Source organism: Pleurodeles waltl, chromosome 8 (genome assembly GCF_031143425.1).
Source record: "Pleurodeles waltl isolate 20211129_DDA chromosome 8, aPleWal1.hap1.20221129, whole genome shotgun sequence".
NCBI classification, from domain to species: domain Eukaryota; kingdom Metazoa; phylum Chordata; class Amphibia; order Caudata; family Salamandridae; genus Pleurodeles; species Pleurodeles waltl.
The window spans coordinates 1,490,124,371-1,490,151,654 of record NC_090447.1 but is presented as its reverse complement, the minus strand read 5'-3'; the positions used below and the strand labels follow the sequence as shown (position 1 = coordinate 1,490,151,654).

Sequence of the window (27,284 nt, the reverse complement as noted above, 5' to 3'; positions counted from 1 at the left end):
AAAGGAAAATGCCAGACAGAATTGTTTATGTGCGGTAAGGTGTCCCTTCCGGCACATAAACAATCATTTGAACATGATGCTTTGTCACTTGTGTGTGTGCTGCATTGTGAGGCACACACAGAAGTGACAAAGCGCCATTAGTGATTGTTTATGTGCAGGAAGGGCCACCTTCACGCCGAAACAATGGTGCAAGCTAAATTTAGCGCCAGCGCAGGGGGAAATTAAATACGGCGCATCCGTGTGTTTCTAAAGTGACGCACCGCGCTGTGCCACGTTTCTTTAAATCTGGCCCTAAGTTTGTTCTCTTCAAGGCGCTTCCTGGGCCATCCAGGGGCTTTCTGTACAGCGTCAGGTATTGATCTCAGTCTCATCGGTGAGATGCGTCTCTGCCTGGAAACCGGCGACCAAAACACAGTTCGGTCCCCCAAATCAGGAGAGACCTGTACAGTCTCCCCCTCCCCCGTGCCTGCAGTCAAAAAAGAGTTCAAGCTGAGGAGAGAGCCGGGCATTTCACAAGCAAACTATTGTTGTCACAAACAAACCCGAAGTGACTGCCCTGGGGTGAGGGGGGGACTGACAGCTCTGTAACTGACTCCTCTGTGCTGTCAGTGTGCTGGTGTGTGTGTCTGTGGCCGCTCTTCCACGGCAGGGCTGGGGGGTCCCCCTCACTTCCTTCACCCACCCAGGGGTCCCTTTGCCATCACCCGCAAGAGACCCCCGCTGTGGGTCACCCCTGCCACGACCCACATGCCTCTGGGCCCCCGGAGATGGGGGCTTTAATGAGGCAACAAAGACATTGCAGGTAGGTGTGTAGTTTCTAAATTAGTCATTTTCTGTGTTTTTGTAAATATGTTAAGACGCAAGGGGTTAATCAGAGATAGTTATGTCAATGTGTTTGTTGGCTACAAACAGAATTTCGGCTCTAGCCCGCCTCTAAGCGTTCCCAATTTTGACAGCTACGAAACCTGACCCACGCGGAGATAACGCGGTCTGCCCAGGATCACACAGCAGGGTCAGGCAGCGAAGCTGGGATTAGAGCCGGGGTCTGCTGCTTTCGCGGGGAGTAACTTCACCGCCACACTTCAGTGTGTTTTAGGCATGCTTGTGTGGGACATTTTTAGTGGTACTGTACCTGTAACAATTTTGGACATCTAATACTGACATTATAGCGCCTGCTTCGGCCGGTTTTTACTTTTTCGCCTGTTGTACACAGCGCTTGAAATGGAAAAATAGCTTATTCCTGAGAAGTGCCGGTACTCTCCAATTAAAAGTATTACGTTTTTCTTGGGAAGGGCAGGTACTCTCCCTCTAAAAAGAAAAAAAAGTGCAGGTACTCCGTACCGACAGTACCGGCTCACTTAAAGCACTGGTTGTACATACATGGTGCTGCTTTTATCGACCTGGAATAAAGAAAGGCAGAGTTCACCCTGCTGGATTGAAGCCCGTTGCCGGCATGAAACACACGCATCTCAGGGACAGGCTCAAAACTCTCCTCCAATGAGCGTCAGTCTGTCACACGGACGATTATGTAATATAAACGTTTATATGTGTTGATGGTTTTACGACGCTAAGTATGGAAAGGAGAGAATTTTTCGACAATTGTAATTTGTAAAGCAGCTCATTCCCTTTATTTCTCGGAGGTAGTCGGTTTCTGAGCTCTCAGTTTCGCCGGAGAGAATAAACGGGGCACAGCCAAAGCCATAAAGAGGTTTGCCCAGGATCACACGGATCAGAGATGGAAGTTTGATTCAAGCACAGATCATCCAAACTGGCCATGGTATTTGTTGAGGTGTAATGTCTGAATGCCAATAGTAATCATTTAAATTCGATTTGTGTTTATTTAGTGAAAACAACCGTCAGAAATGATTTCCAGACGTTCCTCTACTTAACGACGTGTACTCAAAACCAAGCCGGTGCCTCAGATTAAGCGTGAACAGTACGTTACTATGTGTGATCTTTGGCATGTGTCAAATGGTTATGGGGATCTCGCCCTTCTCCCTAACGGAGGGGACCTGGAGCCCCTCCGTGTGCTTCAAGGAGGGTGTGGGCATTCGGTACATTGAAGGGTGTAGGGTGGAAAGTACTGAGGCCTGCAGTATTGCCCCCTGTGCTTAATTTGTGCTTCTTGTTTCCGGTGTGGAGCACCGGCACTTATTTTTGAGGACCGGAGTTTAGTTCTTTTGCCTCAAGCATTTACTGCGAGCAAAAGACACATATGGGAAAGGGGGAGGAAGAGAAAAATGAAAGCGTCACAAAGGGAGAAAGCAGAAAGCTGCAAGAGTGAGCTGAAGGGGCAGGGAGTGTCTGTAAATGGATTGAAGAGACCCGAGATGGCTTCAGGATTACGCTGCCTTACTATTATGTGCTCGCACTTTTAATTGCAGCAGCAGCGTGTTTCAGAAGAGGGCTTTGGGCACCGGCACGTTTTTATTGACAAATTAAGCACTGACTGCCCCTGCCCACCAATGGGCATCAAACCTCTTCTGGGGTAAAGGAACGCATGGAGAAGGGGAGAGGCCACTGTGTTGGCGAGAGAGAAGGTCGATCCCCAGGATCACACAAAGCTTGCTGTCTGCATGGTGGAGCTGGGATTAGAACACGGGTCTTCTAAATGACCAACTCACACATTTAGCCCGGAGAGAACCTCCCTAAGACTGAAGCCGTCATTGCAACAGGTTCCCCCAAGAGCATTTTGATTTCAGGGGACGTTGGCCCCTTCGGGGGGAAATTGTCAGCACGCTGGAATGATTACACGTTCCTTATTCTCACAATTACATCTTTGCCATGTCGATATGACATATCTATCTGCATGGTCAATACATTTAGGCAAGGGCTCTCACCTTTTCAACGTGTTTTTATTTTAACCGGTGTTATAGTGCAGAGAGTGAGCCGGGGTGGTGGGGGGGTGGCACCATTAGTTGCTTGTCCTCTGGGGGTCCCCACTAGGAGGCAGTAGTACCAGGGCCTGCTAGGGTGGGGAGGGAACCCATGTTCCATGTAGCTGAGTAGGATAATGCACCGATTACTCATCGGTAATCTTCGTTACCCACTCCACGCCCCAGTACTTGCTTCACTCAGATGGATGCCCCCACCCCCACCCCCACCCCCAGGCACCACGTGACCCAGCCAGAGGTAAAACAAACAGATCAAGCCTCTGACCTCTCACCCCACGAAGGGGAAGGCGCCCACACCCTGTGCTGACCCCACCAAGCACTGGGGTCGAGGATCAAGAGAAGGGGGGGCACCGCGTGAGCTGTCAACAAGGATGGGTAACTGGAGTAATGAAGATTACTGCTAAGTAATCAGCGCGTTACCTTCTCAAACCTTCCTTTTCCTACTCCTTACGTAATCGAGAAATTACCAAGGCATGAACCCCTTTACCCATCCCACCCACAGCAAAACACACGAATCCAAGAGACAATGCAAGCAGCGCCCAGAAGAAGCTCCTAGAAGAAAGAGCGCAACATCACTCATGAGACAGGCGGGAGCACACAGGCCCAAACCCAGGGCAAGGGAGTGAAGAGTCAGCCCGACCCATGCAGGGCGACCCCACAAGGAAGAGCCCAGAACAGGGGCGTCCTGAGTCCCCCACTTCAGCAGCCACAGCTAGGCCTCTTCTATCTGCAACTCAGCAGACAGCAGACCCTCATTAACTCTGGAATACAGAGGGTAGAACAGGGGAAGGAGTGAAGGGTGAAAAGAAGGATGAATGGGTGAAATGAGGGGTGAATGATATCTAGATGGACAGGTAGAAGGACAGCAAAGTAAACGGATGGGTAGATGGATGAGTGAGTGAATGGGTAGGTGAAAGAATGGCAAAGTAAAGGGATGGGTGGGTGGATCAGTGAGTGAACGGGTAGGTGGATGGATAAGTGAAAGAATGGCAGAGTAAAGGGATGGATGGATGAGTGAATGGATAGGTGGAACAGCAGGTGAAAGAATGGCAGAATAAAGGGATGGATGGATGAGTGGGTGAGTAAATGGATGGATGGAAGGCAGAATGGATGGATGACAGAGTGACTGGATAGATGGCAGAGTGATGGATGGCAGATTGGACGGATATATGACAGAGAGATGGATGGATGGGAGAGTGGATGGATAAAGGTTGGATGAACGGCAAAGTATATGGATGTATGGATCAATGGAAAGATGATGGATGGTAGAGTGGATGAAAGGATTGATGGCAGAGTGGATGTATGGCAAAGTGGATGGATGGGTGGCAGAGTGGATAGATAGTAGATTATATGGATGGATGGCAGATTGGATGGATGGAATGGAAACGACTGAATGATGGATGAAAGGATGCAGGGAGGACAGAATGTAAAGGTGAATTAGTGGATCTCAGCAGATGGATGGAGCGGTGAACGAATGAATAGATAGATGCATGGATGGAAGAGACAAGGAAGCTCTTCTGTCCAGGGTTCGGCTCCCTTGCTTCGCTTGCTTGGTGACATCAGTGCTTCAGTTCCATGTGGGGGATATTTTATTTTTCTGGTCAGTCCCTTGGCCCAGAAGACCGAGGCAAAAAGAACAGGCCGTCGGCCAGCAACAGAGCCCGCCTACCTCACCGGAAGGCATTGTGGCAAAAACGTCAAAGCAAGCATTGGCAAAGCCCTCTGCGAAATCTGTTGTTTTTGTCAGTGCTTTTTAGACATGTTACACAACAGTGCGAGCTGCTGTGCTGCATGTCTTAAAGTTAAAACAAAACAATATGACGCAGTCAATGCACAAACATGTTGCACAGTGGAGCTAGCTGCTGTAGAACATGGATTAAAGTTTTTTTTTTAAAAAGAGCTATAATGCGGACAGCGTTGACCACGTCATTGGGCTTTTTTTATACCCCTGGAACTGCCTTTGCCACCCCTGAAGGAGGCTGCAGAAGGTAAACAGAACTCTAAAAGCTCAGTTTACTCCCTGTTGTAGTACTGCAGCAGCAAACAGAGAGCTATCAGTCGCCCAAGAGTGACACGAGGGTTCAGCCCGGTGATGTCACTGAGGTAAAAGGGTGTATGACGTCATTTCTGCTACACCTTACCCAGTGGGTTTCAGGTTCCCTCAGGGAAGGTATGAAGGTCAGCCCCCCAGGGTAGAATTGATGTCTTCCTCTAAACCAGGGACGGACTCCCGTTTACAAAATCTACAGGTGCCAGGAGCTGGCAGTCTCAGGAGCACGCCGAGGGGCACGACAGGGACCCCAGGTGCCGCCCTAACCCTCCTGCTCTAATCCCTTACAGATGTTTTGAAGTTGGAAGGGTCTGAATGGATGTGGTTCTGTAATGATACAAGGATGTTACCGCAGCCTCAAGCAGTGTTTAGTTTGTGAAACAAATAAGTTCCAGGGTCCTCGCCAGAAGGCCACTGCAGCTTGTCCCAGCCATTGCCCCTATCAGTGCTGCCAATGACCGTACCAAAATATTTACTAACCATCACCCTTCTACAAGTGTGACTATTCCGACTAGTGGCAGATACTAGTCATTTTTAATGTGCATTGAATTAATAAACAACTGTTGTGCTTATCTCTAAATTAGACAAACAGTGCCACCATGTGACAGACTGTCATAAGTGCTGGTGTTCACAGTTAAGTGCTTGTACCGAGCACCCGAAACCACTGGCTCAAATTAAGCACTTGTCCCATGTACTAGGCAGGATGCTGGCACTTAGGCGTGTCTTCTTAATTAACGTTTAAACTGCAGACACACAAGGTGCTGCTCCAGTGGTTTGCACCTCATGAACATACACCTTAGAAGCAGCACCGCGGGCCCTGGTGCAAGCAAAGAAAATTACCCCTTTGACTGCTGTTGAGGTAGTGCAATCCTGAAGTTGTAAGGGTTCAGTGGGCCCCATGGCTCTGGCCCCTAGTACCACTGAACCTGTGGCACCCAATGGTAACAACACCATTGCTTGCAAGTATAAGTAAGTAGACAGCAGTATGTCTTAATAGCTTATGTTTTACAAGGTCTGTGGGACATTAATCCCCACAAGTTGCTTATTTGGTCAGGAGATGGCAGTTCTGCAGTGCCCGGACTGCTGAAACCCCAGGTTATGGTTGGTTGTCAGGAAATCCTTAGACCTGGTGCCAACTAAACCTCATGGACGCTCACCAGGTCCACATTAGCCCACTTTTGCTCTACACTATCAGTCACACCTCCCTTGCTGTGTCCATGGGGACAGGGTAATACACACCGCCAAGTGGCCCTCATTCCACACTGTGGGGCTCTTTTACCAAGTTTTGGTGCAGGGCAGCGCTGCAAGCCTTTTTACTGCCCCGCCCTTCATCAAAACAAAAGGGAAGGAATGTGCCGTTTTACGAGATACAGCACATTCCTGTTCTTGTCCCCTGCGCTGGCACACAAATTACTGCCTAGCACCAACGCAGGCACCCTTGCACCATGGGACACCTTCCTGCACATAAACAATCAATAATGGTGTTTTCTTCTGTCTATGTGTGCTGCAGAATGCAGCACATATAGAGGAAAAAACGGGGCGCAATAATGTTATTTCTCCCCGTTGCGCCACTTTAACACCACCCCTGAGGTGGTGTAGGAATCTGACGCATTCCCACACTTATAAATCAGCGAGTGCATCAGAGTTCATCGGATTCTATTGGGTGTTGCATGGCAACACCCACAGCAACACTCATGGAACGCCCCTTCCACGCAGGGTTATGCATGAAAGGGGTCCATATTTACAAAGTCATTAAAATATACATATGGGCCGGCACACTGCACCATCGGAGCGTAAAAAAAAAAATTACGCTATAGTGCTGCAGTGTGCCACTAGGGCCTCATAAATGAGGCTCCGTATGGTGAAAAAGGGCTCCTTTTCATGTAGATTAAGTCGTGGCTGAGGCCTCCACAGGTGCTGAAGGACAATAGACCATATCAGAAAACTCTTACAGAATAACCAGAACAGACACTCATTTTTTTGGGTTGGGCGTCCACACCAGAACTTATCGCTGCCAAGTTTCTCAGGGCCACCCATGACTGGCCACTCTGGTCCAAATATCCTCTTTGAATTTTGGGACTTGTAATCCTGTTTTTCTAATGGGATAAATAGGACAAGAAGTCCTAGAACGCTAAGGAAAATCCCTTAACAGGAGCAGCCTGACTTGGGACACTTGGCTGGCCTGAGATCTCTAACCGAACATATCCAAGCTACTTCTTCTCTGATTCACTCTCTGAAAGTCCCACTGGCGCTGGTACATCTCCTCTCTCTCTTGATTGGCTGAAGTGGAAGCCTGGCAGCAAATGGGGATGCAGCTGTTTTGCTGCTATATGCCTTCTCTTCTGCCTCCCTCAGAATGATGAAGGTCTCTCCAGAGATATACTACTCCCTGAACCTCCAGGGTGTGAAGACCCTACACGGCTAGATGGTCAAGAGGGGCCACTTATGTAAATGAGTAAATAGTGCATTCCGCCACTTTGTAACCTCTTGGGCCACATTATGCCTGCGCCAGGCACAATGTATGCAAGAGGGGTGTTCCCACGCAGGGAGGCCAGTAAAAATGGCGCAGTGAAATTTACACTGCACCATTTTAGTGACATTTTTAACGCCTGCCTGAGGCAGGCTTTAAAGTGACGCTGCCATCGTTTTCAAGGGGTCTCCCTTGACTTTGCAGGATTAGCGCCATAATTTTTGGCACTAGCCCTGCAAACAGCCACAATAGCGCCAAATGTTTCAACACTGTTCTCTTAATGTCCGCCATGGTGTGCCGTATGGTAGGTATGGTGCACACATGGTGATGTTAGGGGGGGGGCGCAGGGCAACACAAGAAAAGTGGTGCATCAGGACTGATGTACAACTTTCTTGTAAATAAGCCCCTAAAAGTGCACGTATATCAGTTAAATAAATGTGGAAATGTACAATTTTACAACTTCATTTACTCACAAAAACCAAATGGAAAAATACCAACGGGATGGCCAAAAACATAAATAGGCATAAATTCAGATGGAAAGTTTAAAGAAATAAATACCACAAAGCCAGGAGCCCTAATTAAAGATATCCCCGAGCATTTCATACTCCTGCATCTATCCTTAAGAAGTAGGGCCTGATTTAATGCTCTGGTGTTTATGTTAACATGTTTTTCTCCAATTATGGGCACAATGGAAGCTGCTGGTCATGCTCCCATATCTGAAAAAAAGTTTTTTTGTAAACAACATTCATTCATTCATCCCCTGCCACTTCCTTGCACCGCCCTTTTGTGCTGAGGTGATGAAAGGGAGGAACTACTGAACCACAGTGATTGTGTGTGTGAATGACATTAAAATATGCAGGTCCAGCCCCCTGCAGTGCGGATGCAGACCCGCCCCCCTCCCCCCCGCACCACAAGCTGCAACATAGAATGGGGGTGTGAGTGTGGCGCACACGACAGCATTATTTTGCATATGAGCTCCAGGCCCATTTGTGTATAACAGATGGCTCCCTGTTATGGCCGCCTCACACCTTGTGATGTGTTGTTTCTTGTACAGTGAATCCATTCAAGGCACCCCCAAGTCTCCGTCCTTTATGGAAATGAGACAAAGGTAGAAAACATCTGCTGCCCAGGATCACACAATGTGCTGAAGATGGATTCTGAGGACTTGCTTTAAGATGTCTGCAGCTCAGCCACCAGATCACATTTACTTTCAGTATTCAGGGACCCTCCATCTTGAATTGTCACCACAGTGGTGACATCACATTGAACGAACAGGGTTTTGGAAACGTGCTGTTTCATTGCCCCATATGTCATCTACTAAGAACCATCGTCCTTATTTTTTTGTGAAAATTGATTGTGCAAATCCAAAACACTGCGAGGGACTGCTCACTGTTCATGAATCATTTTGTGTTCTTAGCGTCTGGCGCTCATGCTCAATAAAGGGTCACACTATTTTGCAGATAATTACACTGCAGGGTCGAACTAGGACAGAAACCAGGCCAGACACCAAAAACAAAACAAGCATTTGCAATGTAATAGCTCTCACATTTGTAAGAGTTAGAGCTATTGGCATTGTAAATGACAGGTTCTTTTACCTATGTGTTTTGGTTTGGAGTGTAGTGGATGTATTCCAGGTGCCACAGCAACCCTCCCAGGCCTGTCGCTGCAGCAGAGAGGACACAACAAGGCCAACATCTTGGGAGTATTTTTGCCTCATTCTTACAGACTGGTTGTGATACCCTAGAGATGCAACCCTTTCTTGTGTGTTTACATAAACTTTTATAGCACCAAACAAGTCACAAAGAGGCACCTTTGTGGCATTTAACCCGGAGAATGAGGGGGTCAAAAGAGTTAAGAGCAAACAAAATATATATATTTATGTGTGCTAAACTTTTAGAGGAAATATTCCTCTACATTGGCAGTACCAGCCTAACTTTTAAAAACATTGACCATATACAAAGAGAATAACAGAAGAGGCAGCTTAACTGCAAATTAATTATAGCAATTTTGTTAAGAATGGCACCTGTTTTGCAGTGCTATGAAATGGCAGAACCTGTATTTCTAAGCACTATATTAAAAAAAAGAAGTTATTCCCAGACTGCCCCAGTACACACAAGACAAAGAACCCAAGTGGAGAGGATGTGGCGTAAGGGGCAGAGCTGCAGCCCTTGGAGCTGGGAAACACGTTGGCGTGGCTCAACATCCTGTGATTCTGGGCAAAACACTTAATCTCCCCTTGCTACCAAAATTGAATGTGTTCTTGTGTAATGTAACCGGCGCTCCTGTAAAGCGCTGTTACACCAGTGTATTTAAGACACACTAACTGAACTCTGTTTGAAGAGGCCCAATTTACATCCAAAGGCTAGATTTTTTTTGTTATCAAGCTTGAGGCCGTGGAGTGCTTGGGTCTGGAGTCACAACTCCTTTTCCACCTTTTTGGAGACAACACCTTTCGTCATCTTCTTGCTTAGAACTAACCTATGTGCTTGGTTGGTGACCCTCCGGAGGTTATCAAGAGCACATGCTATCGCCTACTGTTAAGCTCTACTCAAGTCAGTTGGTTAATGCACCCACTGCAGAGGTCTTGACAGGACGAGATTGTCACAGATTATACTTCTGACATAGCTTTTTCACCTCTCCATCTCTGCAAGGTTGATGCAAATGTATTATAGCAATTTTGTTAAGAATGGCACCTTTGCAGCGCAATGAAGAGGCAGAACTAGTATTACCAAGCGCTATATAAAAAAAATAGTTATTCCCAGACTGCCCCAACACGCACCTGATATACAACCCTAGGGTAGAGGATGTGGCGTAAGGGCAAGAGCTGCCAGCTTTGGAGCTGGGGAGCATAGTTCGAGTCTCAGCGCTGGCTCAACATTTTGTGATTCTGGGCAAATCACTTAATCTCCCCTTGCTACAAAAAATGAATATGTTCTTGTGTAATGTAACCGACGCTCATGTAAAGCGCTGTAATACCTTTGTATCGAGTTTGCGCTATATAAAACTGCAAAAAATAAAATAAAGCGCTCAAACACCATTGTGTCGAGTTCGCGCTACATAAAACTGCAAAACATATTTTTTTTGCCTGACATAGCTTTATCACCTCTTCATCTCTGCAAGGTCGATGCAAATGAATTATACCGATTTTGTTAAGAATGGCACCTGCTTTGCAGCGCTATGAAATGGCAGAACTTATATTACCAACCGCTATATAAAAAAAACAAGTTATTCCCAGACTGCCCCAACACGCACCAGACAAAGAACCCTAGGGTAGAGGATGTGGCGTAAGGGCCAGAGCTGTCGACTTTGGAGCTGGGGAATAGGATTCGAGTCTTGGCGCCGGCTCAACAGCCTGTGAGCCTGGGCAAATCATTTAATCTCCCTTTGCTACTAAAATGAATGTGTTCTTGTGTAATGTAACCAGTGCTTATGTAAAGCGCTGTAATACCTTTGTATTGAGTTTGTAATATACAAAATAAAAATAAAAAATTAATAAAGGGCCCCAGTACCTTTGTGTGAAGTTTGAGCTACATGAAAGTGCAAAAAAAACCAAAAAAAAAACCAGCAGACATCGCAAAGAAACAGCAAGATGCCCGAAACCAAGGAAGACGAAGAAACAACATACCACTGTGAGCGAAGTGGCGAGGCAAAAGGAAAAATAGTAAAATAGTGCGCGTCACGAACCTATCTGGCCGATCGTGCACTAATCCATGTAACACAGTCAGTCTCCAAGGCAGTAACAAAACAGCCTCAGTGCGGGACAAATGTAAAACATTTAATAACAACATCAAGGGATTTTTGAAAGGCAGGCCCAGGAACAAATTAAAGTGATGGGCGTGAGATGGGCGTGGTTAAGGCCCACAGAATAGATTACAACAGGTTGAAAAGTAGCGTTAGCGCGCTGCTATGCTGGACCTAACAAGTGACTTCCATTAGCGAGTTAGACAGCAAAAAAAGAGGCATACACTTGCAAAATTGGGCAGTTTTTAACTTGTAAAGACATGTTGTATGGGTGTTTTGCATGTGCTTATGCTTGCTACAGACAATGCTTAATGTAATATCTGGAAAACTAACAGTGAAACTTGGCCCCCAGACCATAAAACAGGCCCACAAATCTAAAAAAAAAGCAGCCTGCACACTGACCTATCAGACCAGCCCCTCTGGCACTGCCTGATTGCCTTGTAGGCCAGTCGTACACTGTTGCACTGTATTGTATTGTGGCATTTATGTAGCGCTTACTATCACTTTATGAGTCACTGAAGCACTTGCCTACATGGGCAGAAAGCTACATTGTGTAGGGTGTGTGTGGTTGGAAGTGTGTGGCCTTTGTCTTGATCATGTGTGGGAAGTGTTTCCATGTTGCCCGTGGTGACCACCGAGAAGCGGTTATTGTGTCATAGGACGCAGGGCTTAGCAGCGTGGTGGGTGAAGAGATGTGAGAGACACAAAATTAATGGTTTTCAGTAGGCTTGCAGCTTTGAGGAGCTCTGAGGATCCCTTGTTAGTATTTCTCATGATCAAAGTCAGGGCCACTGGAATTATGCGACAGAGGGAGGGCCAAATTATTTGGCAGGGTGGAATAAATTATGCAGCAAGAAAAGGCAAAATATGCGGTGTATTGTGGTACATTTTGTGATACATTTACATGATACATTTAGTTCATTATTTTGTCATTTTTAGACTTGTTAACACTGTCTGGGCATCTGTTGCGCCTCATTAATACCAGTTTAACACCCAAGTATAGCAGTAAGCAACAGAAAGGTGACCAGCCAACCTTTGCAAAGGGCTTCCAATGAGCAGCAACACATCTCTGTGTTTTTAGTAACAATCAAACGGCTTGAGCTAGAAACAAATTTTTTTTGTTAAAGTCTGCAGATTGTGTGGCAGATGATGGATTATGTGGCAAATGTCGCAAATCTATAGTCATCCAGAAATAGATGCGGCCGCACAAGTGCATAATTCTTGTGACCCTGATCATAGTCCACTTAGCTAGTTACCGGTCTGGGTTGGCCAACCTGATATAATGCTTGCTGTGCTACTGAGTTAATTATGGCTCTGGTGACATGCAGGCTAGTTCCTTGCTGTACAGACACACACAGGCTGCACAGATGTCAGCAGCGGAAGTAGCTTCCCTGTCCATGGAAGGGGCTTCTTGCTACGCAGCAGGCTCACAACCCCATTTGGTGCACTCACCCAGCCCCCTCCTGCTGCCTCTGAGTATCTGTCTGGAGATCTCCTAACACAGGACAATCCAGATGCTTGGCTTTGCAATTGCTTGTTAGTTGTTTTAGCCAATGCTTAATTTATAAAAGAATAACTGGCAGACCCAATGTTTCAATCAATCAATCAAACACTTGTAAAGCGTGACTTATCACCCATGGGGTCTCAAGGCGCTGTTGCGGGCGTGCTGCTCACTCGAAAAGCCAGGTCTTGAGATCCTTCCTCAACTGCTTCAGCGAGGTGGTCTGTCTGAGGTTGAATGGGAGCGTGTTCCATGTCCGGGCTGTGAGATAAGAGAAGGATCTGTCTCCAGCTGTGCTTTTCCAGATTTTGGGGATGGTGGCGAGTTGGGAGGATCGGAGCTGCCTGGAAGGGGTGTAGAAGGTCAGGTGGTGGCTGAGGTTGGCCGGTCCTGTGTTGTTCAGTGCCTTTTAGGTGTGCATCAGTAGCTTGTAGGTGATGCATTTGCCAGCTGGGAACCTGTGTAGGTCTCTGAGGTGGGTGGCGATGTGGCTGTGGTGGGGGATGTTTTGCTCAGAAGCCTGCAGTATTAAATATCAGTGCACCAAATACCAAGGCTGCGTAGTCTTAATTCCTGCTCATGTCTCTTTCATCCACCATCAGATTCTCTCTTTTCCTTTATCACATTCTCGAGGATTCTTTTAATCCCTTCCTGCTTTCGTCCTTTGTCACTGTTTTTCTGTCGTTCTGTGTTAAAGAAAAATAAGTGCCGGTTCCCAAAAATGTGTGCCGGTGGGCCCCAGCTGGAAACACCGGCTCAAATTAAGCACTGGTGTTAGCAGTAGACTGGAATCCTAAGAACTCAGCAGACAATGCACATTCGCCGATGATCTAAAGATGAGCTGCTGCGGCTCGAGGGGGCCCTCTAGTGGTCATTTGAAACCTACTCATTTGCTTAGTTTTCAACAGGCTGAACACATCCCACGTCTGCGTCAGTCCGTAGTTCCATGGAGTGCTGTGAGCAGAACTTCCCAAAGAACTCTCCACTTTAGCAGCCCTAGACTTCAGTCAGCTTTTAAAGGCATTAAAAACGACACTGCAAGGGAATAAAGGGTGTAGACAGAGAGATACCCCAAATGGCACAAATGCAGCAAAGGAGAAAGAGAAATGATACATTGGACAAAAAAGGTCAGAGAGAGAAGAACAGAAAAAGAGCCACTGGGGACAAAGTTAAGCCAAAGTAAGGAATGGAGACAAGAAAGACCGATGAGTAGAAAAAGAGAAAGCAGGGCCGGCTTTAGGGCGGTGCGGACGCACAGGGCGCTGACCTCAAGTTGGGGGGGGGCGCTGTGTTTAGCAATAACTTAGGAAACTTGCGATTTAAAAACACCTGTTGAAAAGTTTCATGCACGTCCAGCCTTCAGGAAGGAATTTATAATGTCAAGATACCTCTTGTGATTAATGTTCATGTTAGGGAGAGAGTTGGGAGGTTTGTCTAGAGGCAGCTTTGACTCGCCATAAAGTAGCGTAGAGGGTTAATAAGCCTGCTGCAAAGAACAGATCTGTATTTTATGTGGATGGCTGAGTGATTTAGTAAAGCCAGCCTTTACAAGCGCTTTAAAACAAATGAATGTATGTGAAAGGAGGCTATGGAGAGATGAGGGGCACACTTGCTGGGTGATAGTGTGACAGTGGTAGTGTGGGAGTCCGAGGAGGTGGTCATGGAGTGGGGGGCACCAAAAATAGACTGTTGCACAGTGCGCCACCAGCTCTAAAGCAGCCCTGGGAGAAAGATGAGGAGATAAAAAGTGATGGGGGTGAAACATGGATGTCATTTAGGGGTCGCAGCTGCGACCCCTAGCTTGCCACTTGCGACCCCTGTCCCTGCCTATGCAAACCCTGGCCTCAGAGGCGCAAATTCAGTGCCAGGAACACAGGGGCAGCTCTGCTTATGGAGCTCAGTTGGGGCTCTGCTCTCTTTGTTTTCTGCCCATTTTTATTACACGAATAGTGAACAATAACATCTCATTCACTATTAGTCTAATAAAAATGGGGTACAATTAGCTGGAATATGCCATTCTATGGCAGCTGAGGTAAGTAAAATGCTTTTAATTGTATGTTATGTGCCTGCTTCTGGGTGAGAGTGCGTTTACGTGTGTGTGTGTGTGAGTGTGAATTTGTGTTTATGTGTAAGTATGTGTTTGTGAGTAAAAGTGGAGGTCAAAGGGCGCCTAATGTTACTTCTGCTACCCCTGGCATTTTGCTGAACTGACATCCATGGGGTGAAAGGGTGAACAGGTGAATACGAGGAAGGGGGGTTGATGAAAGGGCTGATGATAGAAAAGACGACATGATGGGTGTGTGGGAGGGGCTATCAATGGGTAAATGGAAGTGTGAAAGAGTTCCCCTTTTTCACAAAGTCTCGTAAGAAATGTACTATAACCCCCGGCCTGGGCCCCAAATAATAGGTAAGGACCAAAGGCGCGCGTGGCTCCTGCTGATTGGTGGCCAAGGAGTCAAGGCTTGTTTGTCTTTGAGACTCAACCCCCACTAAATGTGCTCATAACTTGTGCGAACAGGGGACTGATTTTGTGGTTTGTGACAGACCTCCTAGCCAGCACTGGCCTTGTCGGGGGCTATGCTCACCCCCGTGTGAGCCTAAGCCAACGGTACTCAAAGTACGGCCCGCGGGCCGCCAGCGGCCCCACGGACCTAGCATGGCGGCCCGCGAGACGCACACCAAACGCCACATCATAATGACAGCAGTATGTAAACATAGAAGAGGGCCGCGGGAGCATGCTCCCGCGGCCCTCCTCTATGTTTACATACGGCGGCCATTGTTTATGGCGTTGCCCTGACGATCCTGGAAGCCAAAGCCCCATAAAAGTCAGCGCTTGCAGCTAACTTTTATGGGGCTTTGGTCGTCTGCTTCCTGTCACCGGCTCCACGTCTGCTGCCCGCCTGCCTGCCTGCTGTTCCACATTTGTGGCATCTTTACAGTGCTTTGAGTCAGGTAAGGCTCTTTGGTTATTTATTTATTTGTTTTTAATGTAGTGTGTGTTACTGGAGTAGGCGTGAGAGCAGATTGCGCTGTGTGTGTGCGCTGTGTGTGTGTGTTACTGGGGTAGGGGTGAGAGCAGATGGCGCTGTGTGTGTGCGCGCTGTGTGTGTTACTGGGGTAGGGGCATTGTTTTGAAAAAGGGGGTGGGGTGGTTGTTCCCCCTCTAAGCCCCGCCCCCTCTAAGCCCCGCCCCCCGCTGTCACTTCAGTGCGGCCCTCGGCCGCAAACCATACTGCAATTTTGGCCCCCGAGAAAAAGTTTGTGAGTACCCATGGCCTAAGCCATTCATTCCTACAACAACAGCCATAGAGTTTGGGGCACAGCAGGTGACAACTCTATGGTAGCCCATGAGAAGGTCTGCTCCTGTCATGGTGTCTGTTTTTTGTGTTCTGGGCTGTTACTACAGAATTTATCGAGATTATCCTAAATGTCATTGGTTTGTCCCTTCTTAGATAGGAGATACAAAAGCAATGAATTAATTAATATATTGTCACGCACATTCACAACAAAAGGTCTCTTGGGGAGGAGGCCATGAGATGGCCACAATTAGAGCAAAAGCAAGGAAAAGAGAGCAACAGCTTTTGTGTACGCACTTCTCTCATAGCGCTTTGATGCGGTGTTGCTGAGTTTTCCATGTGTTCTTTTCTTTCAACTTGTCTTTTTACTGCAAACCATCCCGCTGTCAGTGCGTTATGCTGCTCTCTCCCTTGTGTGCTTCGCCGTCTGAAAATCACCCTTCCACGGCGCTCCATGTTGCTCTCTCCCTCATGTGCTTCCCCCACCTGCGAAGTGGCCCGCTCCATGTTGCTCTAGATCACGTGCTTTCCCCATGCAAACTCCCTGTGCTCCGTGTTATTGTTTCTCCCTCATGTGCTGCCCTCCAACCCCTGGAACACACCTCGCTCTCTGCGTTGCTCTCTCCTTTGTGTGAGCTCTTCCCCCAAAAACACTGCTGAGCTTCGTATTGCTCTCACTCTCTTATGTGCTTTCTACCCTTTTAATTTCCCCTGTGCTGCTGTCTCTCCCTCATCTGCTTCCCTCCCACCCCTGGAAAACACCCTGCTCTCTGTATTGCTCTCGCCTTCCTGTGCTTCCTCTTGACAACTCCCCTATGCTCCGTGATACTCCCTCGCTTGTGTACGCTTCTCCCCCTGAAAACACCACTGCGCTCTATATTGCTCTCTCCCTTATGTGCTTTCTACACTTCTAATCTCTCCAGTAACCTAAATTGCTCTCTCCATTGTCGTGCTTACCCCAAAACACCGCGGCTCATGTTGTTCTCTCCCTCATGTGCTATCCCCTACACAGACCCCTAGAAGCCCCGACAGCATTGGCAAAGCCAATAGGTGCCAAAGGCGAAACCTATTGCCTTTGCTAATGCTTGTTTTTATTTGTGAGTAGGGCCCATGCATTTTCACCCTACGCTCTCCAATTTTCCTACAAACGCATCCAGGTTGTAGGAGCTCTGAGCAGCAGGCGCTGCACTCAACCCACTTCAAAGGCACTTGCTGCGGGCAACGTTGGGCCTCAGAGGAGCCGGATTAGGAATCAGAAAGCCCCAGATGCTGCTCCTTCACCATGGAGACAAGCCGGGGTTTGTTGTGTGGCCGGTGTCTCGGGCCGGGCCTGTGGGCCCAGGGGTGGACAGGACACCACTGCACTCGGTGGATGGCTGGAGGGCCTTGGGCAGAAGATGAAAGAAGATGGCGGGTCAATGTGGCCTTCTCCTCTGGAGAGGGGAGGTCCGTGGCCTGGCTCACTGCTGGCACAAATGGGCCACTAGGCCGCTGAGACCACTATTAAGCAGCTGCGATGTCCCCTCCCACTAGTAGCTTCCTCTCTGAGAAGTATCTCCTCCACTTCTCACAGAGGGGTACCCCAGGGCACATTCGGGAACATTCACGGTAGCTGTGGCGTGGCAGGCCAGAGGCTGCATGAATGAATGTCGCTTTTTTATGTATTTATGTAGTCTTTTCATAAGCACCGTTAGTTTTGTCATAAAAGGATTCAGCGATTCGTCCAGGATAACACAGGGAAAGGCATCACCACTGCGTAATTTGAGCCGGTGGTTTCCAGTGCGGAGCACCGGCATATATTTTTGAGTGCCAGTACTTATTTTTTTGCCTCAAGTGTTTACTACATGGAAAAGAAAGAGAAAAACGAAAAAGCGTCACAAATAGAGAAACCAGAAGGCTGCAAGAGTGAGCCGAAGGGGCAGGGACTGGCTGTAAAGGGATTAAAGAGGCCCGAGATGGCTTCAGGATTATGCTGCCTCAGTATTCTGTGCTCGCACATTTAAATGCAGCAGCCGCATGTTTCAGAGGAGAGCTTTGGGCACCGGCACGTTTTTATTTACAAATTAACCACTGTGCATAACTAGAAAGCAGGTCCCTCCTTTCACTGAGACCCACTTGAGTGCCAGGTCACCAAGATCCTCCTAATTAGATAGCAAGATGTGTTGTCGAAAAAATATCAATACAGAGAAAACAAGCAATGGCACAGGCAATAGGTTTCGCCTATGTAAGAGCTATTGTCTTAACCAATGTGTTTTAGCCATATTGTACACCAGCGTGGCTGCTGTTCAGCATGGCTAAAGGTTTGTGGTGTAGAGGAGAGTGGCATAGAGTAGCTTAGAGTGGCTTAGAGTGTCACAGAACGTCGTGGAAGGTTGTAGAGTGAGGGCCGGGGAGTGGAGAGGCCTAGAGTGTCATGGAGTGTCATAAAGGACACTGTCCTAGAGTGGAGTAGAGTATCACAGAGTGTCATGGAGGATCGTACAGTGGAGGGTCGTAGAGTGGAGTAGCGTAGAGTGTCCTACAGTAAAGTAGCATAGAGTGTCGTAAAGTAAATTAGAGAGGAGTAGAGTGTTGTTTAGTGGAATGGAGTATCGTGTCAAGAGTGGAGTGTCGTGGAGTGGCCTAGAGCAACGTGGCATTGAGTAGCTAGAAAGCGACGGAGTGGCGTATAGTGGAGTAGCATAGAGTGGAGGAAAGTGTTGTAGAGTGGAATATCGTAGAGTGGAGTGGCGTACAGCAGAGTAGGATAGAGTGGAGTGTAGTAGAGTGGCCTAGAGCGACGTGGCATTAAGCAGCTAGAGAACCATTGAGTGGCATATAGTGGAGTGGCAGAGAGTGTTGTAAAGTTAATTAGAGCGGAGTAGAGTGTTGTTTAGTGGAACGGAGTACCATGTCGTGGAGTGTCGTAGAGTGGCCTAGAGCGACGTGGCATTGAGTAGCTAGAGAGCCATTGAGTGGCATATAGTGGAGTGGCACAGGATGGAGGAAAGTGTTGTAGAGTGGAATATCGTAGCGTGTAGTGGCGTAGAGCACAGTAGCATAGAGTGGAGTGGTGTAGAGTGCAGAAGAGTGTTGTTTCATAGAGTGGAAGGGCACAGAGTGGCAGGACATAGAATGTTGTGGTATGGAGTGGATTAGAGTGAAGTAGACTGAAGTAGAGTGAAGTGCCGTAGAATGGAGTAAAGTGTCATAGAGTGGAGTGGCTCAGAGTAGAGTAAAGTGGCACAGAGTGTCGTAAAGTGGAGTGTCATAGAGTGGAGGGGCACAGAGTGGAGTTGCATTGAGAGTGTCATAGAGTGTTATAGAGTGTTGTAGAGTGCAGTGGTGTAGAGTCACATACAGTGGAGTAGAGTAGAGTGTCGTAAAGTGGAAATGAGTAGAGGGTCGCAGAGAGGAGTTGTCTTGGAGTGTCGTACAGTGGAGTGTTTCAGAGTGAAGTGGAGCATCATAGAGTGCAGTGCTATAGAGTAGAGTGGTGTAGAGTGTCATAGAGTGGTGTAGAGTGGAGTGGCATAGACTTAAGTAAACTGAAGTGGAGCAGCACATCATAGAGTGGAGAGGAGTACAGTGTCCTAGAGTGCAGTATCGCAACGTGGAATGGCGTGGAGTGGTGTAAAGTGAAGTGGAGTGGCATACAGTGGCATGGAGTGGAGCAGAGAGGAGTAGAGTGGCGTACAGTTCTGTGGAGTGGAGTAGAGTGGAACAGAGCAGGGTACAGTAGGATAGAATAGAGTGTCGTAGAGTGCCATAGAGTGAGTGATGCAGAGTAGCGTGGAGTGTCGTAGAGTGGAATATAGCAACGCGGAATGGAATGGAGTGGTGTAAAGTGAAGTGGCATACAGTGGCATGGATTGAAGCAGAGAGGAGTAGAGTGGCGTACAATGGAGTGCCGTGGAGTGGAGTAGAGTGGAACAGAGTAGGGTACAGTAGAATAGAATAGAGTGCCGTAGAGTGCCGTAGAGTGCCATAGAGTGAGTGATGCAGAGTGGCGTGGATTGTCGTAGAGTGAAGTAGAATGGAGTAGAGCGGAGTGGCATAGCATAGAGGTCAATGAGTAGAGTGTTGTAGTGTGGACAGGGTTAGAGTGGGCTAGAGTGTCATAAAGTGGAATTGCATAGAGTGGAATATGTATGGTGCGATAGTTCATTGCTATTACAGAGAACACATTTTGAATTGAAATCACCATTATATTTGCACAGACATACAGTTTTACTGATAAAACTAAACAGTGCACAAACAATAACAAGTGAGAATGTCATCACCAATTGTATTGATTTGGTTGGATTGTATTAAAATATTTGTTTCCTCCACAATTCAGAATTTCAAAAACATGTGCTTCATTTGTGATTCCTAATTCTGATATAGTCTGAAATGTTTGCACAGATCATTTAAAGACATTTACATTTTGTTGTGAGCAAGAAAAAATAACATCCTACAGCCTTTCCTCTCACATAGGTAGCCACCATGATTGTCACATAAATCCTATAACTTTGAAGTCAGAGAAAGAAAGGTAAACACCAAGCTCCCGAGAAGACAAAGCCTGACATTTTTTCATGGTCTCTGAATACACAGCAAACGTGACAAGATAAGAACATAATTTAAGCCTGTTTACAGAAAAAGAGCACTCGTGGAAGAATACAAGGAGCGATGGTGAACAGGCTATGCTCCAAGGGAAGGACTAACTCAATCTGGACAGCCTAAAAACAAATAAAACTAGCAAATACTAAGCAAGCAAAAATGTAAGTGTAGGTGGCTGGCCTGGCTTATAGTGGGTACCTTGTGGTACTTACACCCTGTGCCAGGTCCAGTTATCCCTTATTAGTAGAATAGAGGTGTTTCTAGCAGCTTAGGCTGATAGAAGGTAGTTATGGCAAAGCAGCTTAGGCTGAACTAGGAGACATGCAAAGCTCCTACTACACCACTTATATCATATAGCACAATATCATAAGAAAACACAATACTCAGAGTTACTTAAAATAAAGGTACTTTATTTTAGTGACAATATTCCAAAAGTATCTCACAGAATACCCTCACTTGGAGGTAAGTAATATACACAAATTATATGTACACACCCCAAAACAGGTAAGTAACAGTAAGAAAAGTAGTGCAAACAATGTAGAATCACACTAGAATATAATAGGTAGACATAGGTCTAGGGGCAACACAAACCATATACTCCAAAAGTGGAATGCGAATCACGAATGGACCCCAGACCTATGGGAGATTGTAGAGGGTCGCTGGGACTGTGAGAAAACTGTAAGGGTGTCCAAAATACCCCACCCAAAGACCCTGAAAAGTAGGAGTAAAGTAACCCTACTACCCCAGAAAGACACAATAGTCGTAATAGGGGATTCTGCAAGAACCACAAGCACCAGAAAAACACTGAAGATGGATTCCTGGACCTGAGGACCCGTAAAGGAAGGAGACCAAGTCCAAGAGTCACGAAAGTGTCCAGGGGGGGCAGGTGCCCACTAGACCCTGGATGAAGGTGCAAAAGGGCTGCCTCTTGGTGGAAGAAGCCAAAGATTCTGCAACAACGAAAAGGACTAGGAACTTCTCCTTTGATGGAAGATGTCCCACGGCATGCTGGATGTTGCAGAAGTGTTTCCAGGCAGAAATACAGCAAACAAGCCATGCTAGCTGCAAGAGTCGCAGTTGAGGATTGTGGGTGCTGCCGGGGTTCAGGAAGGACCAGGATATCGCCCCTGGGAGGAGGAGACAGAGGGGGCACTCAGCAACTCAGAGAGCCCCCGCAGAAGCAGGCAGCACCGGCAGAAGTACCAGAGCAGGCACTTAGAAGATCTGTGAACTCAGAGTCACAAAAGGAGGGTCCCACGACGTCAGAGTCCAACTCAGCGAGTTAGGCAATGCAGGACGGAGTGCTGGGGACCCAGGCTAGGCTGTGCACACAGGTATCCTTGGAGAAGTGCACAGAAGCCGGAGCAGCTGCAAATCACGCAGTACACAGGTTTGCTGTCTGGCGTGGGGAGGCAAGGACTTACTTCCACTAAATTTGGACAGAAGGGCCACTGGACTGTGGGAGACACTTGGACCCAGCTCCTGTGTTCCAGGGGCCACGCTCGTCAGGATGAGAGGGGACCCAGAGGACCGGTGATGCAGAAGTTTGGTGCCTGCGTTAGCAGGGGGAAGATTCCGTCGACCCACTGGAGATTTCTTCTTGGCTTCCAGTGCAGGGTGAAGGCAGACAGCTCTCAGAGTATGCACCACCAGGAAACAGTTGAGAAAGCTGGCAGGAGTAGGCGCTACAATGTTGCTGGTAGTCGTCTTGCTACTTTGTTGCGGTTTTGCAGGCGTCCTGGAGCAGTCAGCGGTCGATCCTTGGCAGAAGTCGAAGAGGGAAGTGCAGAGGAACTCTGGTGAGCTCTTGCATTCGCTATCTGAGGAATAGCCCAGAGGAGAGACCCTATATAGCCAGAAAAGGAGGTTTGGCTACTAAGAAATGAGGCTTGGCTACTGAAAGAGGTAAGCACCTATCAGGAGGGGTCTCTGACGTCACCTGCTGGCACTGGCCACTCAGAGCAGTCCATTGTGCCCCAACACTTCTGAATCCAAGATGGCAGAGGTCTGGGACACACTGGAGGAGCTCTGGGCACCTCCCCTGGGAGGTACTGGTCAGGGGAGTGGTCACTCCCCTTTCCTTTGTCCAGTTTCGTGCCAGAGCAGGGCTGGGGGATCCCTGAACCGGTGTAGACTGGCTTTTGCAGAGATGGGCACTATCTGTGCCCATCAAAGCATTTCCAGAGGCTGGGGGAGGCTACTCCTCCCCAGCCCTTCACACCTATTTCCAAAGGGAGAGGGTGAAACACCCTCTCTCAGAGGAATTCCTTTGTTCTGCCTTCGTGGGCCTGGGCTGCCCAGACCCCAGGGGGGCAGAAACCAGTCTGAGGGGTTGGCAGCAGCAGCAGCTGCAGTGGAAACCCCGGAAAGGCAGTTTGGCAGTGCCCGGGTTCTGTGATAGAGACCCGGGGGATCATGGAATTGTCCCCCCAATACCAGAATGGTATTGGGGTGACAATTCCATGGGTGACAATTCCATGATCTTAGACATGTTACATGGCCATGTTCGGAGTTACCATTGTGACGCTACACATAGGTAGTGACCTATGTGTAGTGCACGCTTGTAATGGTGTCCCCGCACTCACAAAGTTTGGGGAATTTGCCCTGAACGATGTGGGGGCACCTTGGCTAGTTCCAGGGTGCCCACACACTAATTAACTTGGCACCTAACCTTCACCAAGTGAGGGTTAGACATATAGGTGACTTATAAGTTACTTATGTGCAGTGAAAAATGGCTGTGAAATAACGTGGACGTTATTTCACTCAGGCTGCAGTGGCAGGCCTGTGTAAGAATTGTCTGAGCTCCCTATGGGTGGCAAAATAAATGCTGCAGCCCATAGGGATCTCCCGGAACCCTAATACCCTGGTACCATATACAAGGGAATTATATGGGTGTTCCAGTGTGCCAATGAGAATTGGTAAAATTAGTCACTAGCCTGCAGTGACAATATTAGAAAGCAGAGAGAGCATAAACACTGAGGTTCTGGTTAGCAGAGCCTCAGTGATACAGTTAGGCACTACACAGGGAACACATACATTATGAGCACTGGGGTCCTGCCTAGCAGGATCCCAGTGACACATGGGCAAAAACAAACATACATACAGTGAAAATGGGGGTAACATGCCAGGCAAGATGGTACTTTCCTACAGAAAGTTGCTGCAAAGCCAGTGGTAAACACATACCCAAGAAAGCTTTCAGAATGTCCCCAAGTTGTGTTCACAAACCAGACAGCTGCACTGTTTGTAGGCTTCACCTAAAAATTAGTCACTTTTCAACTTAGGAAGGGTGTCACATGTGATCGTGCACACTGGATCGCAAGCACATATTGTGTCTTTGCGATCTAGCTCTGCAACATTTGCTGAAAACTGGAAATGGTGGGAAAGAGTCAGTTAGATGTCAGGCCTATGAAACAACCAAGAGATTCCCCATATGCCTGTGCACTCGAAAGGCGTCATGGGCTGGGGCAGAGCCAACCATTTGCCAGTTCTGTGGATAAAATGAGAGCTCTCAGTACAGGACCATGACTCTCGAAAGCTGGAATGACAGGGGCACAGTCAGAAACATGTCAGCCTACTGAGTGAATGCAAATATTTTATGAGAGCGCTGTCGCTCTGAAAGGTATGTTTGGCCGGAGCGAATCAGTCGAATTTGAGCCAGGAAGGTACACTGAGATAATTCACCAGAGACCAAGGCTTCAGAAAGGGCCAAAGTCACTCCATGTCAGTTCTATCAGTAACATGAGACCCTCCTCCGACCAGTATCTCTGACAGGTGTAAAGGGGCTGGGTGCAAACAATCACTTGTCATTCTCATAGGTAAAAAAAGAGATCTCTACAAAGGTCAATGCCTCTGTAGGGCTGGGGCCGTGTCAGTCCTATAGGTAAAATGTGAGTTGTTAGAGGGCTTCTTTCGCTTGACACCCTGACCGCCCCACCTCTGAGGCAGAGACAGGAATGGAGTGGACTTCTTACTTACACCTGCCAGTGAGTGTGCCCCCTGCACCCCAGCTCTCACCAGCTCTACTGTATTCTTTAGTGCAAAGTCTCTCTGCCAGCTAGAGGGGAGCAGAGTGCTCACAAGCTTCTGCGATCAGGTCACTTGCTCTTCAGCTTATGATCTCAGTGCCATAGCAGCATTTATTCACTTGTTTTTTAGTTAAGCGCTGACCAGGCCCTTGGGGGCATCAGAGTGCTTCACAGAGAACCGCCGGAGAACAAATTTGTTGTGTACAAAAAAATGTGCGTCAGGTTTGTACCACGCAATGTGGTACGTGTGTGATGCAAACCTTAAATGCGATTTATGAAGCCAGGCAAGGCCAATTTGCGTGGCCGTGAGTGCCTCCATAAATCTGGAGTAAGGCAACGCAGCGCTCTGGGAAAGCATTCCATGGGCGTTGTGTGGGTGTTCCATGCAACTCCCATGGATTTTGACGCATTCCCATATTTACCAGAACTGGTAAACCTGGAAGATGCACCAAAATGCGACGTCTTCCCAAGGGAGGTGCAACAAGGAGAAATAGCCTTATTTCTCCTCGTTATTTCCTCCTTGTATGTGTGCTGCGTTCCTCAAGGTAGTATGCAATGCTTAATTTGTGCTTGTTGTTTCCGGTGCAGGGCACTGGCACTTGTTTTTGAGGGCCGGCACTTATTTTTCTGCCTCAAGCATTTACTGCGAGCAAAAGACGCATATTGGAAAGACGGAGAAAGAAAAAATTTAAAAACATCACAAGGGAGAAAACAAAAAGCTGCAAGAGTGAGCTGAAGGGGCAGTAAGTGGCTGTAAATGAATTAAAGAGGCCTGAGATGGCTTCAGCATTACGCTGCCTCAGTATTCCTTGTTCGCACATTTTAATTGTAACAGATGTGTGTTTAAGAGGAGGGCTTTGGGCTCCGGCACATTTTTATTTACAAATTAAGCACTGGTAATATGTAGTCTGTGTGGCTCCAGTAGGCTGTCCTGAAGGTTGAGTCTCTCTGTAGCTGGTGCAGTCTGTCAGTATGTGCTGTGTACTGTGCCTGTTAGGTGTGCCACTGCCGTACTGGCAGTACCGGGTACCAGGCATTTACCAGTTGTGCTGGCCAGGTGGGGGCACTTTTAATTCTGTTGGGGGCCATCTTGTTACTGAAATCTGGTCGACCGCATTTCAGCATGTAGTGCTTATAAATAAATAGTGGTGAACCAATTTCTTTTAGAGCATGCTTCAAAACCGTTTGTTTTAGCATTTGGGTGGTTCCTGTCTCCTGTGGGGTCGCTACCAGCACCGCCCTCCAGGGTTTTGGTGCAGGATGAGCTGTTGAGTGGTCTGCTGTTACTTGGCTGAGAGAGTCAAGTACATAGATGATACAGGCTCTTCGAAATGGAAAACATTGCATTTTTAATGTGATCTTTGCAGAAATATAACATTGCATTGGAAATGACAGTCTATTCAGGAATTTAGAATTATTCGCGCCCCCTCCACCAGCCTGACGACAGTGCTACTAGTGAACCAAGAGGAGGACTGTCCTTTGTGCTTTTTACATGGCCTAGGGCGTTACTGTAGCTGAAGTAACATTATAGTCTATTACTTTTTGTGCATCGCTCACTCCGAACTGATGTATTTGAAGGTGCTCTCGTGTGACTATTTAGAAAAAGGAGGCACTGTGGGAAAGTAATTGCCTAGGATCACACAGTATGGTCGAGTGGAAGCCAGGATTCATGCAAGGTTTTGTGCAATGCAGCCACTACATGGTTATCTCATTCTCTCCCCTATTTTAGATCAAAGCTTTGTATTTAATCCTTTGAGGCACTAAATCAATGCACACTATTGAATGCACCCAGGCTATGTTTGTACTCTAGGGATGGGTGGTAGTAATGTTTGGGGATGGCGATGACTTCATACTGAAACTAAAATAACAAGCAGAGCACACAGCCTTGGTCAGTACATTGCAACCATATGTTCCACCTAGCTAAAAGTCTTTATCCATTCTTACCCATTCTTGAATTAATTCATCCACCCACTCCTCCCCATCCAACTATTCATTCATTGACCCATGCTGCCCTCTCTCCAGTTTCTTCTCCTTCACTCGATGACTGGACAAAGTTTGATAATATAAAATGTTTTGTAAAATGCACTGTATTTGCAATTTTTAGCAAACATTTCTTGTGGGAAACCTTCGCATACCCTTCTTGAAGTAGTCAGGTGCGCATGCGTGCCACATGCAGTAAGAGGGCTGGTCTGACAACAGGGTTGCTTTTGGTTCCTAGTCCGGCCCTGAGGTGTACTGAAGGTTGCCCTCTGTGCTTGGTGTTGACCGTGGGCCCTTGCACCTTCAGTCGGTAGGTGGCCTAGACGCCTCCAGAGGGGTGTACGGAAGCTTTTGTCCCTCTTTGTGTGGTGTACAGTGCATGGTATCTCCAGCTTCTCTTAGTATGCCACCAGTACTGTCCTAGTTGGGTTAAGTTAAGGTTGAGCCTCCATGCATGCTGTTGGATGCAGGTCCTTGAACCTTCAGTCTATTGGTGGCCTGTATGGCTTAAGATGGTGGTAGATAAGGTTAAGTCTCTGTACTTGGTATCTCAAACTTTTCTTAGTATGCGGCCCATGCTGTCCCAGTTGGGTTAATTTAAGGATGAGTCTAAGGATGAGTCTCTGTACTTGGTGTTGAGTGCAGGTCTTTGCACCTTCAGTCGGTAGGTGGTATGGACACCTCCAGATGGTGGTAGTTAAAGTTGAGTCTCTGTATTTGGTATCTCATCCTTCTCTTAGTATGCAACC

At 47.5% G+C, this 27,284-nt stretch overlaps 1 protein-coding gene across 1 annotated transcript in view; it reads left to right on the top strand.

Annotated features, from left to right (window-relative positions):
- Window positions 1-617: 617 nt before the first annotated feature.
- GPR156 (G protein-coupled receptor 156) overlaps window positions 618-27,284 on the top strand; it is a 152,396-nt gene continuing 125,729 nt past the window's right edge. The window contains exon 1 of the mRNA XM_069202696.1: window positions 618-802. The gene's annotated coding sequence lies outside the window, so the exon portion shown is untranslated. The remainder of the gene's footprint in view (window positions 803-27,284) is intronic.